The following is a 25,971-nucleotide window of genomic DNA, read 5'->3' on the forward strand; positions in this document are numbered from 1 at the left end:
ATTTGGGCACCAACAGTTCCGGAGTGTCAGAAGGCTACGTCCATAGTCATCAACTTCCTGGAGTCGTTGGGTTTTCAACTGAACAGAGAGAAGTCCGCCTGACTCCGAGTCCCGGTTTCAGTGGCTGGGTCTCCAGTGGGATCTGTCCTCTCACACGTTATCTCTCCGCCTCCCAAGAGGAAAGAGATAGCATCTCTCACCAGGAAATTTCTCAAAATCAATCGGCATCCCGCCGATCCCAAGAAAGAGTCTTTGGGTCTCTTCAATTTGCCTCAGTGACGGACCTGCTCTTAAAGCGAAACTAAAAGACCTAAACAGAGTGTGGCGGAGTCGAGCCAATGTCAAGCTCAGAGACAAGGTCTCTCTATTCCTCGAATCTTAAAGACAAGACTGCGGCCTTGGACCACAGTCAGAGGCCTGTCCAAAGCAGTTCCGCTTCAATTTCCCCCTCCGGCACTAGTTGTTCACACAGACGCTTCCCTAAGCGGCTGGGGGGGATATTCACCAAAACAGAAAGTACAAGGAACGTGGTCCACAATGTTTCAGCAGTTCCATATAAGCACCCTGGAAGCTATGGCGGTCTTTCTAACTCTAAAGAAAATCCGCCCCCCCAACCGGATTCATATCAGGCTGGTATTGGACAGCGCAGTGGTAGTTCATTGCATCAACAGGGGCGGCTCCAAATCAGGTCGAGTAAACCAAGTAATGGTTGCTATCTTCTCCCTGGCGAACAAGCACGGCTGGCACCTGTCAGCCACCCACCTAGCGGGGGTACGGAACGTGGTGGCGGATTCCCTGTCCAGAGCTACTCCGTTGGAGACGGAGTGGTCCTGGACGGGAATCTTTCAAATGGATTTGCCGGGTTCCGGGTCTCCAAGTGGATCTGTTCGCGACGGAGAGCAACTTCAAGCTCCCCTGTTACGTGGCCCCAACCTGGACCCTCAGGCGACGCCACAGACGCAATGACAGTAGATTGGAACAATTGGGAGAAAATTTATCTGTTCCCTCCAATAAATTTACTGCTGAAAGTATTACACAAACTCAGGACATTCAAAGGTCAACCAGCCCTAGTAGCCCCCTATTGGCCGAAGAGCAATTGGTTCCCTCTTCTTCAGGAACTGGGATTGCGGAGTCTTCGGATTCCCAAGCCCATACTGACCCAGACAGTACAAACCAAGACTGTGTCAGCTTCCTCAAGAATTCAGAATGCCTAGTTTTATGGACTTTATAAAATTCGCAGCCCAAAAAGGAGCAAACATTGACCCTGTCAACACTCTGTTTTAGAATCAGATAAAAGAGATTCTACTCTTAGACAGTATGACTCAGCAGTCAAAAATTAGCCTCCTTCCTGAAAGCATCTGAAGCCAAAATCATGACGACTAATTTAGGAGTTTCTTTCTTTAGATCACTGTTTGAGAAAGGCCTTGCTCCGCCACTATTACCACAGTCAAGTCAGCCCTGAAGAAAGTATTTCTATACGGCTTTAAAATCGACCTTACAGATTCCTATTTTCATCTATCCCCAGAGCATGCGCTCGTCTGAGACCCGTATCACGCCCACATTCTGTTACGTGGTTTCTCAATGACGCCCTTAAGTTAGCATCAGAGATGGACAACTTTCAATGCTCTTATCAGGATCTGTTAAGGAAGACTTTATTTCTGATTAGCTTGGCTTCAGGTGCTAGAATCTCAGAGCTATCGGCTCTCACTAGAGGTGATAATTTTGTGAACTTCCTCCCATCCGGAGAGGTCCTCCTTTCCCCTGACCCTAGATTCTTAGCTAAAAACGAAGACCCACAAGACAGGTGGTCTCCTTGGAAGGTGGTGCCCCTTCCTCAAGACCAGTCTTTATGTCCAGTTTATACACTTAAATCTTACCTTTTAAGAACTCCACAGAGTAAGTCGGGTCTCTTTTTATCAGGGAGAAAGGTGGTACACTTTCACTGAATGCTATAAGACAACAAATTCTGTATTTTATTAAACAGGCCAACCCAGATTCAGTTCCTAAGGTTCATGATATTCGAGCAGTTGCTACTTCCATTAATTACTTTCATAATATGGACTTCTCAGAACTATCTAAATATACGGGTTGGAAATCACCTCTAGTGTTTAAACGCCACTATTTAAAATTGCTCAAGCCCTGAAATTTTCTACCATAGCTGTGGGAAGTGTCATCTCCCACCTTAACTAATCATATCCTTATCCTATCCTTTCCCCCGCCCCGCCTGCCTCATTTACTTCTCTGCTTATCCTCCTGGTTGATCATGCCTCACTGCCTGGCTCCTCATATTGATGTATCTTGTCTCTGTTGAGTGGAAACTGTAATCTGACATGTTATGATTGTTTTTTCTTGTGGGGTACTGGGCGGTTTTTATTTTGCTCCATGTACCCCAGATATATGTATATGTGCTGTATATTTTATTTTCCATTGATTTTGTCTCTTACGTGTTTAGCCTAAGTTTACGTGTGTAGTTTTAAGATTGTATATGCATTTATCTTATGCATATTTCATGTTTCAATATGCTTTAGTAATATTAAGATTTTTTGGGGCCTCTTCCCGTCGTGCCGGGGACTTTTCATAGTATTAAGTTTTTGATGTGCCTTAGGTTTAGTATTCTTGCTACATGTAAGAGATTCCCTGATTAAAATTATTTTCGTAATTTATGCTTTTTTCTTCAGATTACCCTCTTTTCCTCAGTAGTTGCAGCCTTGGCATGATTCTCTATCACTATTTCACCGGCTGACACGGGACTGAACTCAGAAAAGGGATTTTGACAAAGGAAAAATCTATTTCTGAGGAAGGTCCCGTGTCACCCGTGACCCCCTGACTCACCTAGTACTCCCCTACTACTTGCATGCCAAGTCTGGGGTTAGTGCTAGCATGGAATGAGGTAGGTGGCGCTGGTGTCACCGTCCTGGCGGGTGTTGAGTGTAGGGGCTGTAACGGCTCACCGCTCTGTTCGGGGTTTTGATAAGGAGAGATCTTTCGAGTATGTTTCCGTGGTAGTGGTATTTCACTCACCCTTCCTTATACCGACGTCTTCCTAAAAGACGCTCGACTGGGGGTAGTAACCCCAGCTTTCCTGAAAGCTCTTTTCTCTGGTATATCTAGCATTATTATACCTAGAAATTCGTGCTGTAATGGAATTTCACCGGGTGACACGGGACCTTCCTCAGAAATAGATTTTTCCTTTGTCAAAATCCCTTTATTAATATTGAATTTAACAATAAATTTTTGTATTTAATATTTTTTTTTTTAAACAATGTTTCATTTACTGACCACCAGTGAACAGGACTGTGTGCATAAAGCAAAGTGATAAACATCGTTTGTTCCTTTAGTTTTGCTGAAGTAAATTAAGACCAGGGAAACAGTTAATGTTGTTTGATGGAGTGATGCCCTTTTACTCTAGTATATTTCCTGTTTAATTGTTGATACCTCACACTAGTCTTGATAAACTTAGTTTGATTTTTCATATGATTACTGAGCTTTTCAAGCGATCACTGTTACCCTTAGAGTACTCAGTTGTAATTCTTATTGTTATAAGAGTTCAAGTATCTGGCTGAAGTGAAGTAAATCTTTGAATTTTGTGATTTAGTTGTATAATAACCAGGTACTTGGTATGCTTCGTGACAACATACAGTAAACACCCAGTATTCACGTTCTCACGATTCAAAGGCTCTCGTATTCACGGATTTCTCTGTGGAACGTATCTACCCATTATTCACGGAAAATTCGCCCATTCGCAGTACTTTTCACTGAGAAACATTCTCTAATTACTGTATTTTCATACCATTTTCATGACTAAATGCACTTTTCGTGATAAAACTATTAAAATACTCAGGTAGTGCTCGAGTTACGATAATTCACCTTATGATAATTCGATTTTGCAGTGGGGTAAACAATTAATACTGATGCGACAATATTATTTATAAAATATTTTTAAATTCTGTGTGGCGCAGGCAGCAGCGTAATCGGGCAGTGAGAGAGACCAAATACAATAGACAACTTTTTCTCCATCTCTTTATCCCATCTTCTAGTTAAAAAAATAAAATAAAATGATAACAGTATTGTTAATAACGTTATACTCCTGTGTAAATGCATACAGCCATAAACAACCAAGAAACTGTTGTTTTGCTTATAACCTTGAATGCATCACAAATTTCTTGAATTAATGAGTAATTGAACTAAGTGCCATTATCAGATATAATGAGCTGTGGGGCAGAATACCAACAAAATATCTTATCAAAGAGAGCAATTGAAGACTCTTTAGCTCCTTTACTAGTTAATGATATTAACTTGTATATCTAGTGAGTGCGTCAATACATACTAATGTATTTCTATTCCCATTACTCATGGTGTGAAGGTTAGTGATGAGATCTATGGCTACTCTTTCAAATGGAGTCTGCGGGATGGGATATTTCCCTAGAGGTACTTCCTTATCTGTTCTTCCCTTGTAACTGTTGCAAGTATTGCAGCTCTTCACATAATTACTAACATCTTTGTAAATTCCTTTCTAATGGAAAGATCTCTTAACGAGCCTAACTGTCTCATCCCTTCCTGGGTGAGCTCTCATGACATCATCATGCATTAACTCAATGACTTTATTTCTTAGGCTCTTTGGTACTATTCTTTTATAGAGCGCTTCTAGTAATTGATCAAATGGGTCACATTCATGACACATCCAAATTAGTACGTCATCTATGACATTTACCACGTCTATGGGACATCCAATTCTGTTACTTAATTCTGCTCATTCCTTTTGGTGAAATTCTCTTTTATATTCTATAAAATTGAAAATCCCCTTTAAATCTTCATCACTATTTTGTTCACTTAAGAAATTTTGCTGTGAAAGCTCCTCTGTATAATGCATCGTAGATACATTTATGTCATTGCCTACAGGTTCACTTGTTCTGCTTCTTGATTTATCATGTTTATACTAGCAACTGCCACTTTATTGGACTTCCCTGGAACATATTTCAACTCGATGTCATAGTCGTGGGCTGTCATAAACCAATGAGCTCTAAGTCCGGAAAAACTCAGATTCTTAAGCATTTCTATTGCAGCTGAATGATCAGTGAAGACAGTTATCTTACCCCCAAATATGATATACCTGAAGTGCTTTAAGCATCCTTATGGCTAAAGACTCTAGGTCTGTCACTGAGTATTTTACTTCTGTGGGCTTTAGCTTTCTACTGTAATATGCTATAAGCATCACATTTGTTATCAGGTCTTTGTATTAAGCATGCTCCTATACCTGTATGACTTGCATCTGTTGCTAAAAAGAATTCTTTACTGAAAATCTGGGAAACTAAGTATGGGAGAATGCATTAACCTTTCCTTCAGTTCATCAAATGCTTCTTGTTGCTTTGTTTTCCACACGAATGACACGTTCCTTTAATAACTCTGTCAGCGGAGCGGATATTGTTGCAAAATTCTTTAGATACTTGCGGTAAAAACCTGCTAATCCCAAAAATGACTTCACATCCTTCTTACATTGAGGTGTAGGATACTCTTTGATTGACCTAATCTTTGTTGTTTACTTCCACACCCTTTTTGCTTAATGTGTGTCCCAGGTAGTCTATTTTCCTTCTAAGGAAATTGCACTTCTTTAACTTCAATTTTAGATTTCCCTTCCTCAGTCTCTTTAGTACTTCTCTCAACAGTTTTATGTGTTCTTCAATTGTATCTGCTGCTATTACCCAAATCATCTATATAGCAATGTACATCCTTGCCTAATAAATCACCTAAAATTTTATCCATTAACCTCACAAAGGTTACTGGGCTTGACTTCAGACCAAAAGGCATTCTCACATATTGATATCTACTGTTGCTTGTACTAAAGGCAGTTAATGGTTTACTTTCCTCATCTAAAGGAAATTTGTAAAAATCCTTGCAACAAATCTATTCGGTAAAGTATTTCTTGGGTCTGATAGCTGTGATAAGATCTCTCATAGGCAGCATTGGATAAGGATCATTTTCAGTTATCTTGTTTAACTTTCTGAAGTCTACCACTACTCTGTAGGTTTTATCCTTTTTTGAAATAGCAAAAGTGGGAAAGACCATGGGGATTTTGATGGTTCTATTATTCCTTGTCTATCCATTATTTGTACTTCTCTTTCAATTATCTTCTTCTGGGAATAGGCTACTCTATAAGCAGTTATGTAGACTGGCTTGTGTTTGATAGATGTGCTACTCTACAGGCAGTTATGTAGATTGGCTTTGTGTTTGATGAGATGTCTATTCTATGCATTATTTCACCCGTATTTCCCAATGTATCACCATCCATAGTACTGTAACTATGTCTTTGTATTCACTTAGTAAATCTATGAGTTTCTCTCTAGCACAATCTTCCTTAAGATCTTTCAAGTGAGACCCTATCTTACCTCTTCTCAGTTTTATGTCCTGAGCTGAATTTTCATTTTCTTTATTGATTGCTGGTACCGTTTCCCTCTCTGCAACTTGAATGGGAATGGTGTATACTTTTGGTAAACCTAATTCTGTGCCCTGTGTTAGCCTAACCTTTCCTCCTCTGTTATTTAAAACCTGCAAAGCTATTTTACCTGCCTAACTTCATGTAGACTAGAAGAGTAATGTACCCCATTTACTTGTGATCTTTCAGCAAGTGTGAGAATTTCCTTCCCTTCAAAAAATTGGATTTACTTTACACTCTATCCATGTGCTCTCTCTAGGTTTAAGTCTTAACTCCCTTTCTAATTTCATGTAAGTTGCTTGGTTGGAATCTAAGTGGGTATTTATCTGTTGAGAGTTCATGCTGTATTCTGAATATCTTCCCTCTGTTGTTTCCTTCTTTAGAATACTTCTCAATGAAGAGTGCTCTCGAGTCGGGGTTCTTCCTGTTAATTTACATAGAGGTATTCTAGAAATTTCATGACCCCTTTTAATCACTAACTGCTCTCTACATGCATCAATACTGATTCCTTCTCTAGCCATAGTTGGATAGCCAATTAGCAAATGTGCAAACCCTAACTGTATATCTCTTACTACTAGAACCTTCTCCTTTAGTGAAATTCTTCCTAGCTTAAAAGGAAAATCTATTTGTCCATTTTTATATTATTACCTTGAACGTCTGTGATTCTACAGTCTAATGCTGGGTTCAAACTTAACTGAGAAAAATACATCTGATACACCTTTTCTGACATTATATTCTTAGGACTTCTTGTGTCAAAGAATGTGGCAATAGGTTTCTCTAAACCAACATGTGTGGGAAATACTGGTCTATAATTATATTCACTCCCTATATTAACTTTGCTAACCTGTTTAGTTTGGCTTAGGTTTGGCAATCTGGTCTTTCCCTCTATTATGAAGGAAGATCCATTATACCACTGGAGTGAAAATATACCATTGTGTCATCTGATATACTTGCAGTTTGGTTAGTATCTTGATACCTATTTGGGTTTGAATCCCTATTCCTTCTAGCTTGTGGAGACTGACTACGGTCTCTACCTCTGCCTCTTGTCTGAGATCTAGATCTAGGTGCTGAAGCTGGTCTGTTTTGGCAATCTCGAGCGCTATGCCCTGCTTTCTTGTGGAAAGGGTAGTAAGCTATCTCTCGGCAGTCACTGTCATAATGTCCTTGAGAGGTATTACCTAACATCCTTTTTCCAATTCTAGCTGGTTTCGAAGGTCTATTTTGTCCCATTTCATCTTGTCCTACGGTGACTAAAGGTCTGTATATGGGGTTCCCTTGGGGATTTCTACCTAAGATTCTTGCTACTTCCTCTTCGATCTTAGCTATGTCATCTGATGTCTCCCATTTTTGGGTCATCCTTCCAATAGCTTCAGCTGGCAAACTTCCAATCATTAATGCTAATCTAATCACAGTTTTGACATCAGTTACTGACATTTTATCTGTCTCTATCCATTTAGTGGATGAAACTAAGTGACCCCATTCATTCATGTTGTATAACTGGGAACTCATTCCTTGGTAGCTTCTTTTATCTGCCTTATAACTGTGAATTATCCTTGCAAGGCTGACAACGGGATCTCTTTCACCTACTGTGGAATATACTTTCCTAAAAAAACGTTTCAGTTCTTCCAAATTCTTAAGTCTTTGGTATGTCTCGGAATGGACATATCGTTCTAAGTCCGCCCCTGCTCTTTCTTTTAATGAGTTTTTCGCTCTCTGTTCCTGTTATGTTTCTTAGGTGTATCCCTACTTGCTCTATCCAGTTTCTAAGTTACAGGCACCCTGACCTTCTTTCCTTCCACAAAATTTGGCTATGTGGTTAATTGCATGTCTTTTATGTGACCTACAGCTGCTGGGTCTGAGCTGGTTGACTGTGTTCCCTCAGTCATGGTCAAATTATTGGTTTGACTTCTTGTGTAAACAGGAGTTCTTATCCTTTTAGTTTGTGCCGATCTCTTTCTGGTCATTTATTTATTCATTAATGACAAACACTTTCTTAAGCACTGAGTGTAACAATACAATGTTTAAGATATGACGGTAACAACTAAAAATAAAGTCAACCAGTTCTTAAAATCACAAAAAATTCGCAAAAGATCATAAACACATATCTTACTTAAGTTAATCAATCATTTAAAATTTTCCCCAAATTTCTAAATTATCAATTGACGGTGTTACACAAAAATATCCCTTAACTTCTAATCACCCTTGACAGTGCTTGTAGAACAATTGACAAATAAAATTATCACTCACTTCAAAAGAAATAAAGAAAAAAAAAAATCTTCAGAAAAAAAAAAACTTATGATTCTGAACACCTTTAAACAGACCAAAAAAAAAAAAACAGTTATGAGATTACTCGATAAAAAAAAAATATAACTTTCAGCTAATGAATGTTAAATAGGGAAGAAATTAAATGCTTAACATAATCGTAGAATGACACAAACAAAATACAGTACAGAAATTATGGGTTAGTGACTGTCAATGTTGAATAAAGTTTTGGATAAAGTTTAGTAAAGACGATCAGTACGTGTTTAGTTAAAAAAAAAAAAAAAAGAGAAAATAACTCTTGTAGCCAAGTCTGTTTAATTTGCATATGAGTTTTGTGTTTCTAACTTAATTTTATGTTTCTAATTAAAAAGAAAGTTTCTATGTATATGTGTGACTGTAAGGACATCATTCTTACTGTGAATATGGCGTTTTTTTTTTTTTTTTTTCTTAGAGACTTCTCTCAGCAGCTTGATTTTGTTCGTTGTAGACTTTTGTCCTGGTTGAGGAAGGCTGTTCGTCTGCTTTGGAGTGGTTTCCCGTCCAATGGCTGGGGTTGTTTGTTTCTCTTCTTCACATTATTCTTCAGCGTTCTTCCAAAACTGATTCTTCTTTCTCAATTCTTCACTGTACTTCATTCAAATTTGTTCTTTCGTCACTGCACTTTAGCTGGGGATATTGCTCTCACTTTATCACTGGCAGCCAGAGGAAGAAAAAGGAATCTCTCTCTCTCTCTCTCTCTTTCTGCAGTGTAGTCTTCTGCCTTCTTTCTCTTGTCTGTTGCTTGTTGCGCTATGTGTCTGCAAGTGGCGTGATATATTTTCTTCTTTGCAGAGTGGCGTATGTTCTTGTCTTCGGTGTTTTTCTTCAGTCACTTGTTTATTCCACCTTCAATTGTTTATCTCACTTTGCTGTCACTAGTTGTTTTTATCCTTTTTATCCCACTTAGCTGTTTCACCAACTACAGTATTTGTTACCCACCCGCTGTACACCAGCTATTGTCGTGCCCCGTTTCTTTCCTCTTTATTAGGACATGACACTAAAGCAACGTGTCCGGGTAGTGGTGTGTGGTAATTAGTTAAGTAGGAACAAGTGATTCTTTTAAAAACAAATGAATTAAATTCCAAAAGACTCCAGGTTAAGGAGAAAATGATTAATTGTTCCCGTTTCTGGTTCATTTCGCACTTCTTGTCTTACACTTTCCACCTTATAGTTTCTTAACCCTTTAACGCCGACTGGACGTATTTTACGTAGACAAAAGTTGTCTGTCGGGTGCCGAGTGGACATAAAGTACGTCGACTACAAAAAGTTTTTTTAAATATTAGCGGAAAAATACTTATAGGCCTCGTTTGCAGAAAATTTTAAATCACGCACCTTGAGGATGCTAGGAGTTCACGGATCACGCTGTTGTTTTGTTTACTAGCGTGACCCAGCTACGCATCTTGTAATTTCTTTCTTATCCCAAAAGAAAGCATCAGCTAACTCTGCTGAAAATCTCAGAAATTCTTTAGTCACTTTGTCGTAATTTTTGCACCGTTTTCTATTAGCCTTTACATAAAGTTTTATATATGAAAATGTGTGCAATTTCATGTAGAATACAACAAAAAATAACTCATGGTTGTAGCTTTTATCAATTTTGACATACTTTTATATAAATCACGGTAAGTGCCGAAATTTCAACCTTTGGTCAACTTTGACTCGACCAAAATAGTCAAAAAAATGCAATTGTAAGCTAAAACTCTTACATTCTAGTAATATTCAATCATTTACCTTCATTTTGCAACAAACGAGAAGTCTCTAGCACAATACTTCGATTTATGGTGAATTTTTGAAAAAAAACTTTTTCCTAACCTCCGCGCGCGCTAACTCTGCTGAAAATCTCATTATTTCTTTAGTCACTTTGTCGTAATTTTTGCATCGTTATATATTAGCCGTTACATAAAGTTTTATATATGAAAATGTGTGCAATTTCATGTAGAATACAACAAAAAATAATTCATGGTTGTAGCTTTTATCAGTTTTGAAATATTTTCATATAAATCACGATAAGTGCCAAAATTTTAACCTTCGGTCAACTTTGACTCGACTGAAATGGTCGAAAAATGCAATTGTAAACTAAAACTCTTAAATTCTAGTAATATTCAATCATTTACCTTCATTTTGCAACAAACGAGAAGTCTCTAGCACAATATTTCGATTTATGGTGAATTCTTTAAAAAAAACTTTTTCCTTACCTCCGCACGCACTGACTCTGCTGAAAATCTCAGAATTTCATTAGTCACTTTGTCGTAATTTTTGCACCATTTTATATTAGACGTTACATAAAGTTTTATATATGAAAATGTGCTCAATTTCATGTAGAATACAACAAAAATAACTCATGGTTGTAGCTTTTATCAGTTTTGAAATATTTTCATATAAATCGATAAGTGCCGAAATTTCAACCTTTGGTCAACTTTGACTCGACCGAAATGGTTGAAAAGTGCAATTGTAAGCTAAAACTCTTACATTCTAGTAATATTCAATCATTTACCTTCATTTTGCAACAAACGGGAAGTCTCTAGCACAATATTTTGATTTATGGTGAATTTTGAAAAAACTTTTTTTTTACGCACGTGCTTAATTCACGCATCATTTTGTGATAATATTTCTCTGTGTTGCTTTGATCGTTTTACAATTTGTTATGTACCAAAATCATCACAATTTAGTGTACAATACAACGAAAAAAATAACTCATTAGCTTTAACCGTTCTGCTCACAGCGATTTGTATACAATTATATATGCAATTTTTTTCGTGCTGTCATATATTCCAATATTTATATAGGATAATGATATTTTTTTCATTTCTGATGGTTGCATACTAAACTTCAGGCAATGAGAAAAAAGGAGCCAAAAATGAACTCTTAATCTTAAAAACTAAGCGTGCTGTGATTTTTTGAAAAAAACTTTCATTCTGCTTCAGCGCTAACTCTCAAACCCCGTCGGCATACAGCAGACACTTTTGTAAATAGAGGCTCGGCGTTTAAGGGTTAACTAGTTCGAGACTTTGAATTCTGGTTTGAGAGACTTAACACATCTGATTAAGGGGACTAATGTTCTGAGAGTTAATCACATACTACATACTTCTTCTCATACTGTCTTTCGGTTCCTTTACTGCTTCCCCTCACTTTGGAACTGTTTTCTGCTCTCTCTTCTACTCTTGCCTTCCACTCTTTCTGTCTGTTCAGAAGGCTGAAAGTCTGTTGAGATGATCCTTGGTGACGACTCCGACCTCACCAGGAAACATAATACTATACTGTACTGTATTACAGAGCTTCATATCACAGCCAGTTCAAGGATAAGGTCAAGGTCATGAAAAGGGCAATTGCAAGAGGTACAACACATACAAATCCTAATGTGAGTATTTCTTTGTGTGTCTACTTCTGCCCAAAATCTAATCAGCACTCTTTGTTACCCAAAATAGCTCAACCCCTCATCAGCACTCTTGTTACCCAAAATAGCACAACCCTTCATAGAGAGATGTGGGAGTTGACCAACAGAGTATACAAGTTTAAATGAACTGAAGGGTCAAGTCAAGCTCTCAGCAATTGCTACACAGTTTGCACCACTACCACTCTGTGCAGGCAACTGCAAGCCCCTTGCAACCAAGAGGCAATATTCCAACACTGTAGACAACCAAGATCATAAACTGATATTGGAAGAATTATTAGAAAGCACAGAGGTCGTCCATAGAAAAGCCCAATTCCACAAACTGCAATTAGCAGAAGCTGTGAGTATACAGTAAATCAACAACGGCCTGTATTAAACATACAGAGGAACATGGACTTCATCCTCCCTTCTTCAAGGACACCACAGGGCATCTGATCCGAAGGGAGACACTAGAGACAGAACACCCCTGGACACAACTACAGACAATGAAGGAAATCAAGACTATCAGCCAGAGACAGGACTCACACGTAGGGCATGTCATACGGAACACACGGAATTCCCTTGCTGCCAGACAGACCAACAGTGAGACAATGAGACCCGACGACCAATACAAATTCAGCACCCCAATGATGTCATGTTTAAAACGTTAGGCATAGCCACAAAGTCTACATGTAGTAATAAAAACTGTCTGTCAATTTGTAATTTATTCCTGAAGATCTCTCAGATGTGGGAGGAAACAGTCCGTCAACTAGAATAAGTAAATGGAGAGAAATGTGAATAATTTTTCCCTATTCCTGAGAAGCTTCCCTAAGAAGCATAGACAGATTCAAAGTCTAGATAAAAAGATAGTATCTGCAAACAACGCTATTGACTTCAATAGGAATTGCATAAGAGAGAAAATATGCTCAAATAGCATGCATAATATATACACCAGTAGACCCTGGTTGTCAGCGATCCAGTTTTTCAGCGCTTGTCCAGCGACGAAAATTGGCAATTTTCGGCGCCAATATGCACCAATTTCCGCTCATTGGCGCCGATAATTGGGTATTGGCACTGATACATACCTAACAGAGGCGTCGATAACCGAAAATCTCCGATCTCCAGTTATTGGTGAGATATATATATATATACACGAGTATATATATATATATATATATATATTATAGAGAGAGAGAGAGAGAGAGAGAGAGAGAGAGAGAGAGAGAGAGAGAGAGAGAGAGAGAGAGAGAGAGAGACACTGGTGGTCTAATTTTCTTCCAAATTTGACTGAAACACCGTCCAACTCAGGGAGGAATGGAAGTGTCATGGCACACTGATGAACATGCACAAATAATCTCTTTTCATGATAGGTCGATAGAAACAAATGGACACAGATATATGATCCCTTCTGCACATCTATGCATGATGATCTACAATTCTACACGGTGTGAATTCTACAAGCGTGAGGAGCAAGCACCTGTGCTAGCATGAGATCACCCTAATCTAAAAAATTAACAAACGGTAAATGTGACATCAACACTAAAAATGAACAAACAATACATGTAACGGAAACACATCTTAAAGAACACCAGTGTATACATACCAATAAACAGCCTATCTTTCTTCATCCACAGTAATGAATGATGGTCTACATTTGTACAAAGTTTGAATGAAATTCCTTCAACTGTGCAGGTAAGCATGTTAGACACATAGCTTAAGTAAGTATTCTGACAGTATTGCCAAAGTAACACAAATGGTCCCAAATAACTTCTCTCTAACAGCACTGTAACTAATAAAATGCTAAAATGTTATTTTCATGATAAAATCAAGTTTCATGTATACTTACTAAGTAATTACATAGCTATAGTTTCTAACTCACGCAGCAGCCTTTATTTAAAAATTGGCGGTAGCACTTCGATAGTTCAGTGCAAGTGACAAGGCCTGCCAACCAACGGGAGTACTGGAAACGACTTAGCAGAAAACCTCATTCTGTTCGTGCCGTGATGTCCATGAGAGGGGAGGAGGGAGGGCTCCAATCCGCAATTACTTGTTAAGTATACATGAAGCTTAATTTTATCATGAAAATAACATTTTCATATAAGTAACTTGCCAAGTAATTACACAGCTGAATCCACACTGATAGGAGGTGGGATGCATGGATATATTGTGCTCTAAAACATTAAGCTATGGTAATGACTTTAAAATAGAAAAGTTGCTAGCACTGAAAACAATGCTTGTCGTTTCCTTATTTGGTAAGAGAGCTACTGCAGGTAAATACTGCCTCTGGTTGGTGCTCATCTTAACCTGTACTGGCGTGGTGGTATAGAGGTGGAGTGCCCTCTACTTAGGTGGGAACTTTGCAGCAAAGGATATGTCCGATGGCTAACAAAGCTTACAAAGGGTGCCCTTGCCTTGGGAGCAGTATCAGAATAAAACAACCAGACAACGCTTTCACCTACACTGAAAACACCGCAACCCATCCACTGAGACTGGTGGGTACTCCAGGTACACTGTACCCACTGGCTCCCAAAAATTCGACACCCTGCTTCAAGGCGAAGAGATAGTACGAGAAAAGAGAGATTCCTATGCTTTCTTCCCCAGTACCATGCCAGCCACTGATAATGGCCCCTAGGTACTGCAATTTTCAAACACTGTTTCAACTTCTTTCAAATAGTGAGACGCGAAAATCAGTTCACACTTCCAGTAGGCTGACTGCAGAATGGAAGTGAGGGACATGTGTGCCTTAAAGCTAATAAGGTAGAGACTGTCCTGACATCATGAGCTTTCAGTTTAAAATTAGGTCAAATGTCCTCCTGAATCTGGGAGTGCACCTCAGAAATTAAGTCTCTGACGAAGAAGGACAATGCATTCTTAGTCAGAGGGCGAGACAAGTTCTTGACAGAGCACCAGGGGTTACTGGATGGTCCTCTGATCTCCTCGGTCCTGCTCAGGTAATACCTTAAAGCCCTAGCAGGATAAAGAACTTTCACTTCTTCCTCACAGCCAAGGTATCCGTTAAGGTCTTAACTGAGAAAGAATGGGGCCAGGGCTTGGAAGGGGACTCATTCTTGGCTAAAAATCCAAGGGTAAAGTAGCAAACTGTGTCTCCCTGTGGAAAAACCTACCCTTTATCGATGGCTTGGAACTCGCTAGTATGTTAGCAGTGGCCAAGGCCACGAGGAGGGTAAGGTTTCTCCAAGAAGAAGAATGAAGGGGTTCAAAAGAGGGACCTGTCAGCCACTTCAACCGTACATCCAACTTCCAGGGGACGGGATCTTCTTTTCTTGCTTAGACATATCAAAAGACTTGACGAGGTCGTTAAGATCTGGGATTGATGCAAGATTCAGGGTCCCTGTGTTTAAACACTGAGCTAAACACAGCTCGATACCCTTTAATGGTGGAGGACGAGAGATTCCTAGACCTCCTTGGATAAGAAATAAATCCTCAATTTGGGTCACAGACATCTCAGAAGAAGAGACATTGAGCCTGAGACACCAGCGTCAGGAAATTGCCCACTAAGCCTGGAAGATGCAGCTAGGAAATTGAAGCCTGCATCTTGCAATAGCCTCTGCAACGCGTTTTGAAAACTCTTACGCTCTGACAAGCTTCCAGACAGTCTGAAGCTTGTCAGGGCAAGAACGGACAAAGTTTTGGTATCTCTTAGAGTGAGGTGGTCCGAGTAGACACGAATTTTAGGGGAAGGAGTCTCGGAAAGTCCATCCACAACTGTAGCAGGTCCTGGAACCATTCTTTCATGGGCCAGAACGGAGCTATGAGAATTATCATAATGTTGCGATGAGCCCAAGACTTGTTCAGCATTTCCCTAACCATGTCCAAGGGTGGAAAGGTGTAGTGGTCCAAGTGGGACTAATCTTGCCGTATGTCATCTGTTGCTCATGCTAGAGGGTCCAGAGTCTGAGAACAAATGAAAGAGGAAGGCAATGGTTCGTTGAGGTGGCAAACAGATCCAATGTCAGCCCGTCCCACAGTATCACAGATTCCCATAGACTAGGGGATCCAAGGTCCACTCGGTGGGAAGGACCTATAATTTGATGGCTCAGCTCGTCCGTCAGAATATTTGGTTTGCCTTGAAAAAACTGAGTGACTAGACTTAATTGATTTGGTCTGTCCACAGTAGAAGGTCTCTTGCTGTTAGGCAGAGAGAAAAAGAGTGAGTGCTGCCTCACTTTCAAATGTATGTTAGGGCTGTGGTATGTTTGAATGGACTACCATAGTCTTGTTGTGAACTAGGGTCGAGAAGCATTTAAGCCCTAAGTGAATAGCTTTCAGCTCTCTGATGCTGATGTTAAGGTTCTGTTCTTCCAGAAACCACATCCTGAAAACTTCCCAATTCCCAAGAGGACTCCTCAACCTAAAACTGAGAAGTCTGAATAGAAGTCTAAGTCTGGGCTCAGAGGATGAAGGGCTTTCCTTCTGAATGTCTACATTCAGAACGCCACCATGCCAATCTGACTCGATTATCGGGTTTATGGGAAACATGTAGCCGTCCTGCTGTTTCCCTGTTCCATTTGGCCTACAGAAAGAATTGCAAAACTCTCATGAGAAGTTTGCATAACTTGATGAACGTCTTGGTGAATGACAGAGTCCCCAGTGGGCTCATCCACTGATGGACTGAGCAAGACATAGGGGCTAGAAACTTGTGGACCGTCTGAAGGCAGCTGGCGACTCTCTTGGAAGACAGAATAGCTCAAAAAGTCCAGGAGTTGAGACTCATCCCCAAACAAAGGAACTCTTGTGACGGGCCAACTGGGACTTCTGAAGGTGGATGATAATTCCCAGTTCCTGAGAGAGGAGATGTACAAGTCCCTTGTGCACTTTTCCCTCAAAAGGGATTGAAGAGGCAAGTTGCCCAGATATAGACTGATGTTAATGCTTATTAAATGAAGTCATTGCTACAGGAGTGAGGACTTCAGTGAACATTTGAGGTGCCGTAGAGAGGCTGAAGCAAAGAGCCTGAAACTGGAAATTTAGCTGGCGCTGGGTCCAGGGAAGCGATGGGGGCTTGGACGGCGCTGGGCACTCGGGTGGCACCAGGCGCTCCATGAGGAGACAGGTGTTTAGACGCTGTTTCCCTGTCCCTGCGTCCTGCTTATCCAAGGTTATCATCCAATTGCCCTGGTGAGTGGATGAAAGGACTGACTAGTTTGTCTCCATCTAACCATCATCTGCCGGACGAAGAGATTGAAGGCGCTTACACTGAGGATTGGTCTCCAAACCCCGATGATTTGGGGACCACCAAGAGAGAGTAGTAGAAGCCCTCAGAGTTGATGTCCTCGACTTCTTCTATAACTCTCTTTCAAGGGAGGAGACCTCCTCCAAAAGGGCCGAATGTTTTCTTGAGCCTCTTAGTAGGCTGTCAAAACAATGGGAGAAGGGACTAAAGGGGGCTCTCCGTGAACAGAATGGAGAAGCCCTCCCTCAGAACCTTGACAGTCCATTGCTCAGTCCCTCTGATACTCCACTTCTCCCAAAACTTGAGAAGACTGGCTGCCACTTGTGCACAGAGGACTTCTTCCTCATTCTTGGGCAAGGACTTGAGCTCCTCTTGATAGTTCTGGCCGAGAAGCAGACATTGGAGCAGGTCCTAGACTGGACTTGGACTTACTTCCACGAAAGTAATGTTGCTGGGGAGGAGAGAATGTCTTAGAAACAAACATGGACGAATCCTTGGGGTGTTTGGAAGAATGCGCCAGAAGAACCCAAGTCAATTTCTCTGGAGGTCCGACTTCTGGGCCTGAGTGACTCCTTTAGTAGAACGGGAGCACCAAAAACTCTTTTCTTCAAAACCCTCAGCGAGAGAATAGAGCCGCAAGTTCAAGAGAGCCATCCCTCATGGTCTTGTCTCCATGAGAAAGGACTCCTAGCCAAGGTGAAGTCTCCAACTACACCATTGCAATCTTCAATCTTCTTGGCTAGCACTCTCACCATCCAGTCCAAGATACTGAAACTTCAAACAACTCAAAGAGATCTTTGACAAGGAGGTCAAGTTTTACCGATGAAAAACATAATTTTTGCTGATAAAAATGCAGAGTGTAGGGAAGAAGTAGTTTCCTCGGTGGTGTAGGAAAGAAACCTCCTATGGATTAAGCATGAGGAAGGAAAGACAAAAGAAGCCTTACCTTGCTCCCTCTTAGCAGAAAACCAAGCTTCAATCTCGAGTGCCTTTCTAGAAGACGAGGAAAGTATCATTGTGGGGAGCCTAGGTCTGTCATCAGGAAGGTCGAGGTAGGTGAGACCAGGGGCTAGCTGAAGCCAAAAAAGGGTAGGGAAGTTCACCCGCAAACACTGAAGGAGAGTTGCATTGGCTATGAGATCCGTGGTTGGAAACGGGTGCTTGTGCTCCGAGTAGGAAACTGATACTGAAGTGTTGGCGCCAGGCGCTCGGGAGCTGGTGCTGGGCACTTGAGAGCTGGTGCCAGGCACTTGGAAGCAGGAGCCGGATGCTTGACAACTGGCGGCAGACGCTTAATCAGAGGAAGAGCAGACTCGTCCGGGTCCACAGGTGAAGGAGTCAAAGTTGAAGGTCTGACTGGAGGAGGCGAAGGAGACCGCAGTCTCTGGGAAGATTAAGCTGATAATGGGTGCCTAGGCACAGGCACTGGGCACCCGGGAGTGGGCACTCGTGAGTGGACGCTGGACAAATTCGTGAGCGGGTGCTGGGCAGTTGGTAGCTGGCACCAGGCGTTTATGGGCTGGTGCTGGGTGCTTGGTAGCTGGCAGGTGTGGGCACTTGTGGACAAAAGTCGAGCGGACAGGTGAGACTTCTCCGAACTGTCCAAAGAGGACAGGTGTGGGCACTTGTGGACCGAAGTAGACACATAAGGGTCCAGTGAGTAACTGCATGAAGGCCTGCGACTGCAAAGAGAATGCTTCTACTTCTGAACAGGGACTGGACTCCCCACTGGATCAGGACTCTGACTGAGGCTTGCAGAAGAGCATTTAAAAGGACGGGAAGAGTTCAGGTAAGGTCTATGGTGCTTCCTGTCCACGCCACTATCGTTGGACGAGCTTGAGGACAAGCCATGCACATCCCTGGACAAGCCTTTCCTATGACTGTCTACCAACACCTGGGACTGTACTACAGATGTGGTTGGGGGCGCGACTACCTGTGGGCAAACCCCCCTCAGCCTCCCTTGGACTTTTGGTATGTCTTCTCCCAGGGTTGGGGGAGCAGGACAGTGACCTAGGTCTAGGAGAACCAACGGGACAAGTAACCAACTCCTCCACTTGCACAACACTATCATTTGTCACTTGCGGGAAGTGGCGCTGTCTGAATATGTTTGCCCATAAACGCCTTTAGTGACGCACCTAACTCCACCACTGTATTGATGAGTAGGATAATTTTCTTGTCAAACCTAAACTCTAGACTGGTAATGGCATCAGGTTCAGAAGCGAGGGAGCCAGGTGCAGGAGTACGTGAATCAAAAGTAGGAGGGCTAGCAGCAGGAGAATAGCAGGAAAAAAAAAAAAAGTATATCTTAGTTTAACCAGACCACTGAGCTGATTAACAGCTCTCCTAGGGCTGGCCCGAAGAATTAGATTTATTTTTACGTGTCTATGAACCAATTGGTTACCTAGCAATGGGACCTACAGCTTATTGTGGAATCCGAGCCACATTATGGCGAGAAATGAATTTCTATCACCAGAAACAAATTCCTCTTGTTCTTCACTGGCCGGTCAGAGATTCGAACTCGCGATCAACAGAGTGGTAGCTAAGAACGGAACCCGCTCACCCAGCGAGGAACTTGAGATTAGCAGGAGAAAAAAAAAAAGGAAAAGGGGATAAAGGAATAGCAGAGCTATCTTCTAACCTATGGTAGGGTCAAATACTAGGCTAAGGGAAACTCATTTCTAAGCTCTGGAGGCCGCTTTCCTTTCCCTATCCCTCTCTAACTTGTCTAGTTGAGATTTAAGTACTTTCTACTCTTGCTAATCATACATTTAACACAAGTTTTCTCCCTACTATATTTCTGCCCACGACATTTACCGTAAATTGTATGAGAATCATATGAAAATTTGATTAATCTGGTTTTGCAACTTTTCCTACAACAGCAAAACTAGGTGAACTTGAATCTCACATACTTCTGTGCATGATGGTCTACCTCTGAATAAAGTTCTAAGTTCTACTGGAAAACCTCCAATAACAAGCTAAAAATGAAGGACAGAACAACAGGAAATTGTAATGTCCTGTCATGTAGGTCTAAAGTAAGCAAAGTGTACAATGGTAAATACATTGATTTCTGAGCTCAGCCCCGTGTCAGCCGGTGAAATTCCATACTAACACGAATTTCTAGGTATAAATATTGCTAAATATACCAGAGAAAAAAGCTTTCAGGAATGCTGGAGTTACTACCCCAAATCGAAAGCATCTCCTAATGAAGACGTCGGTATAACCAAGGGTGAGTGAAGGATCACAACCACAAAGCCACGCTTTTCGATAGACATCCCCATGTCAAGATCCCCGGGAAGAGCGAGGTGCCGTACCAGCGCGCCACGCTCACCCGGCCGCCAATTGGCGACTCCAGCGCCATCTGAACTCATTCCATTTCTAGCACTTGATCTTGCGATTTGTTTTTCTGTTTGGCTTGTGTTTTGCCCTTTAATTTCATCTGCAAGCATGTCAATGAGCAGCTTTACCGTTTCAAGTTAAGTACCATCTTATTGTGGGGTTTTATGATAAGTTTGGCTGTCTTAGCCCGTAATTATTAATTATACGTGGCTTTGTTATGACGCTTATGGCGTCCCCCAGCCAGCCATGTTGTCCGCGAGGTTTACCTGTCCAGCTTGTTCTGTTTGGGTTTTTCCTTGTCGGGCTCATTTCTTATCTTTATTCCCAGGGATTCATCCTAGTGGCTTTTCCTAAGCTGGGTTGTTTGGTGTCTCTCTAACGATAATGTTTTTGATCCGTATCTTCGGGTTCCCATCGGGTTCCGTCATCTTCCCGCTTTAGGTGACTCCCAGGATGTTTCCTCTTGGACAGTTTTAGCTTTATAATTATAATTATTTTATTATTATTTAGCTAGTGCTCGACACCATGTTGTTAACTGTTTTCATTGTCTAGTTCCGTGGGGACGTCAGGCTCACCCTGTCGCCTCCCTCGGTTAGGCTATGCGCCTAGCACAAGCACAAAATTATTTTATTTTATTTTATTATTTTTGCACATATGATGGTGATTTATTTTGGTTATCTTAATTATTGTAGCCTAGTGTATGTTAGGCTTTTTATTGCGCCTTTGACCTCCTGCTCTCCCTTTCACCTGAGTTAGGTTAGGCGAGAGGAGAGGGTCAGCAGGTTGAGGGAGTTTCTGTTGTCGTGCCTTCCTCTGACCGTTGTTTGGGTGGCGGAGTGAGACCCCACTTTCTTCCCCCTCCTTTACGGAGGGGTTGAGATTTTTTCTGTGGGTGTGTCTCCTCCATGCTTTTATAGCACTCCCTTACGTTCGGCTCTGGCTGGTCTTCGACTCGGGAATTTCTCTCCCTGTTGCTCCCTCGTTTCCCCCCTTTCCTTCTCCCCCCTTTGTTTTATGTCATAGGCTACGTCTATGTGTGGGGTGAGAGTATGGAGGTCTTAGTCGTTTTTCCCTTCCCTTTCCTTCGGAGTAGGCCAGGCTTGCTTCGAAGGTAAACCCTTGCCTCAGCTCAGGGAGACGGACTCCACATCCCTGGTATTCCCGGGAGGTGGGGAGTTCTGGAGGGACGCCCCGTCCACTTTTACAGTGGGTAAATTGGATGCTTTCTGTGCGTCATCTCAGTTCAGCGAGCAGCTTCCTAAACTCCTGGAAGCTCTCCTGAAGGCGGAGTTTGAGGCACGGACTAGACTAAGCCGGTCCTTGAATTCCTTGTGTCTGTCAGAAGCGGTCGCGTCTCCTGTGCAGACGAGCAGCTGTTTCAGGTTCTGGCTGAATCCTGTTAGCAGGTTTTCAGTCAGACTTTATGACATCATGGTGGCGAAGTTGGAGTGCTTAAATTCATTTTCGCGGATGCCACCATTCGTCATGAGCCTAACAAGCTCATGAAGAGTTCCATCTGGGGTTAATCTATTCCCAGAGAACGAAGTCTCACAAGTCCTGAGCGAGGCTACCAGGGCCAATCAAAGCCCTACGCTCTCGTTGGGGTATCTCCACCTTCAAGCGGAAAACCCCGAGCTGGCAGCTCCCAGGGTAAGTCGGGGAACGGTTCAGGAGGCACAGGAGGCCTCATCCCCAGACAGTGGTTCAGGCTGTCCCAGTCTCGGTGGTGGGCCAACCTCCACCTCCAAGGCTCAACCCCATCAATACGTGCTGGTTCAACCAGCCCAACCCTTGCTGCACCATCGCACGTCTCCTCTCCAGCGTACAATTCCACCTATGAGGGCCATGGGGTCTTTCACGGCCTTAATAGAAGTACAAGGGGGGGCAGAGGTTGAGCCCCATACAGAGGCAGAGCTGGATCTGCCTCCCGTTGAAAATCAGGCCGTGGTAGAGGAAACAAACCCTCTTCCTCCCACTGAGACCAGTCAGGTAGGTGGTCGCCTTTACTGGTTCAGAGACCAGTGGTCCTTCAGTCCCTGGGCACACAGTATTGTGTCCAAAGGTCTGGGTTGGAGCTGGATCAAGGATCCCCCTCCCTTGACCAGGTTTTACCAACCCCACTCCAAAACCCTACAGGATTTTGTGACAGAGCTTCTCAACAAGAGAGCAATAAAGGAAGTAAGACATCAAATTTCAAGGCAGGTTGTTCACTGTTCCAAAGAAAGATTCCGATCAACAAAGAGTGATTCTAGATCTGTCACGTCTAAATCGCTACATAAGATGTGACAAGTTTCGCATGCTTACGGTGGCTCAAGTACAGACTCTACTATCGCGTGGAGCCGTCACCACCTCTATCGATCTTTCAGACGCTTACTATCACGTCCCGGTTGCGCTGGAACTTCTCTCCCTTCCTGGGTTTCAAGCTCGGGAAACAAGCCTACTCCTTCAGAGTCATGCCTTCGGACTCAATGTAGCCCCTAGAATTTTTCTGAAACTGGCGGAAACAGTCGTTCAGCAACTGCGGTCCCGGGGATCTCCCTGGCGGCTTACCTGGACGATTGGATAATCTGGGCTCCAACAGTTCAGGAGTGCCGGAAGGCTACAGCCATAGTGATCAAGTTCCTGGAGTCGTTAGGGCTTTCAATTGAACAGGAGAAGTCCCGCCTGACTCCGAATCCCGGTTTCAGTGGCTAGGTCTCCAGTGGGACCTGTCCTTGTACAGGCTGTCTCTCCCGCCACCCAAGCGGAAGGAGATCGCCGCTGCTACCAGGAAATTTTTGAAGGACAAAGCAGCATCCCGCCGGTCTCAAGAGAGAATTCTCGGCTCCTTCAGTTCGCCTCAGTGACGGACCTGCTCTTGAAAGCGAAACTAAAAGATATAAACAGAGTGTGGCGGAGACGAGCCAATGTCAGGCTCAGAGACAGGGTCTCTTCAATCACGAATCTTGAAAACAAGGCTCGGCCATGGTCCACAGCCAGTGGCCTGTCGGGTCGGTTCCACTCCAATTTCCCCTCCGGCGTTGGTAATCCACACAGACGCTTCATTAAGCAGCTGGGAGGGTACTCACCAAAACAAAAGTTCAAGGAACGTGGTCTACAATGTTCCAACAGTTTCATATAAACACCTTGGAAGCTATGGCAGTGTTTCTAACTCTCAAGAAACTCCGCCCGCCGCCAGATTCACATCAGGCTGGTGTTTGACAGCGCCGTGGTGGTTCATTGCATCAACAGGGGCGGCTCCAAATCAGGTCGCGTAAACCAGGTGATGGTAGCTATCTTCTCCTTGGCGAACAAGCACAGCTGGCATTTGTCAGCCACCCACCTAGCGGGGGTGCGGAACGTGGTGGCGGACTCCCTGTCCAGGACTACTCCGTTGGAGACGGAGTGGTCTCTGGACGGAGAGTCGTTCGATTGGATTCGCCGCCGGGTTCCGGGACTCCAAGTGGATCTGTTCGCTACGGAGAACAATCACAAGCTTCCCTGTTACGTGGCTTCCAACCTGGACCCCAGGCCTTCGCCACGGATGCGATGTCCATAGATTGGAACTGTTGGGAGAGGATCTACTTGTTTCCCCAATAAACATGTTGTTGAAAGTACTGCACAAACTCAGGTCATTCAACGGCCAACTAGCTCTGGTAGCTCCCTACTGGCGAAGAGCAACTGGTTCCCTCTGCTCCAGGAACTCAAGTTGCGGTGTCATCAGATACCCAAACCCAGACTGACCCAAGTAGTACAAACAAAGACTGTGTCAGCTTCCTTAAGAATTCAGAATGCCCTGGTTTTATGGACTTTATAAAGTTTGCTGCAAAAAAGGGAGCAAACATTGATCCCGTCAACACTCTGTTTCTAGAATCTGATAAGAGAGATTCTACTCTCAGACAGTATGATTCAGCAGTCAAAAAACTGGCATCCTTTTTAAAGGCATCTGAAGCTCAAACTATGACTACTAACCTAGCGGTTACTTTCTTTAGGTCATTGTTTGAAAAGGCCTTGCCCGGCCACTATTACTACAGCTAAATCAGCCTTAAAGAAGGTATTTTTGTATGGTTTCAAAATCGACCTTACAGATTCATACTTCTCCTCCATCCCTAGAGCATGCGCCCGTTTGAGGCCGGTAACACGCCCACATTCCGTTACCTGGTTCCTCAACGATGTTTTGAAATTAGCCACTGACATTGATAACTCACAACGCTCATATCTGGATCTGTTAAGGAAAACCTTGTTTCTGATTAGCTTGGCTTCAGGTGCCAGAATTTCAGAGCTATCGGCCCTCGCTAGAGGTGATGATCATGTTGATTTCCTCCCGTCCGGAGAAGTCCTCCTTTCCCCTGATCATAGGTTCCTAGCTAAGAATGAAGACCCTCAGGACAGGTGGTCCCCCTGGAAGGTGGTGCCTCTTCCTCAGGACCAGTCCTTATGTCCAGTATATACCTTAAAGTCTTATCTACAAAGAACTCCACAGTTTAAGTCGGGTCCTCTTTTCATCAGGGAAAAGGTGAAACTCTTTCGTTGAACGCTATAAGACAGCAAATTCTGTATTTTATTAAACAAGCCAACCCGGATTCAGTCCCAAAGGTTCATGATATCCGTGCAGTAGCTACCTCTACTAATTATTTTTTCATAATATGGATTTTGCTGAACTTACCAAGTATACGGGATGGAAATCACTCTAGTGTTTAAACGCCACTATTTTTAAAATCACTCAAGCTCTGAAATTTTCTACAGTGGGTGGGGGAGTGTCACCTCCCCACCTTAATTATCCTTAATCCCTTTCCTTCACCCCCCCGCCCGCCTGCCTCATTTATTTCTCTGCCTGTTTTCTGGATCAATCATGCCTCACTGCCTTGCTCCTCATAATCGATACTAGTATTACCTGGTTATTGTTTGTCTTGTTGATTGGTTTTGATATGCTGTGGATTTAGATTAAGATAGAAGTACTGGAGCAGTTTTTTTTTTTGCTTCATGTACCTCAATTCCTGGTTTTGTATATATCTCATTGTTCTTAGATTTAAGTTTATATTTACTGTTTATACCATTAGGTTGTAGGGGCCCTTTATTCCACCCTAATTGTATTGTATTTTTGTCATTCTACTTTGTTCTTAGATTAAGTTTACATTTTCATTGTGTCTTTATAATGTTGGGTGTGTGTTGTTCCACCTGTATTTTAACTGTTGTTAAATCTAATTTTCCTTGATGAGATATCATAATTAATTCTATTTTTTCACAGCATGTGTTTTTCTTCTGATCACCTTTTGTTTTCTGTTGTAGCTTTGCAGTCTTGGCATGATTCTCTGTCACTATTTCACCGGCTGACACGGGGCTGAGCTCAGAAAAGGGATTTTG

General features: G+C 42.4%; 1 protein-coding gene across 8 annotated transcripts in view; it reads right to left on the reverse strand.

The window, feature by feature from the left end:
- LOC136843737 (eukaryotic translation initiation factor 4 gamma 1-like) overlaps positions 1 to 25,971 on the reverse strand; it is a 721,796-nt gene that overhangs the window by 341,673 nt on the left and 354,152 nt on the right. The window lies entirely within an intron of this gene.

This window comes from Macrobrachium rosenbergii, chromosome 12 (genome assembly GCF_040412425.1).
Source record: "Macrobrachium rosenbergii isolate ZJJX-2024 chromosome 12, ASM4041242v1, whole genome shotgun sequence".
Classification (NCBI taxonomy): Eukaryota; Metazoa; Arthropoda; class Malacostraca; order Decapoda; family Palaemonidae; genus Macrobrachium; species Macrobrachium rosenbergii.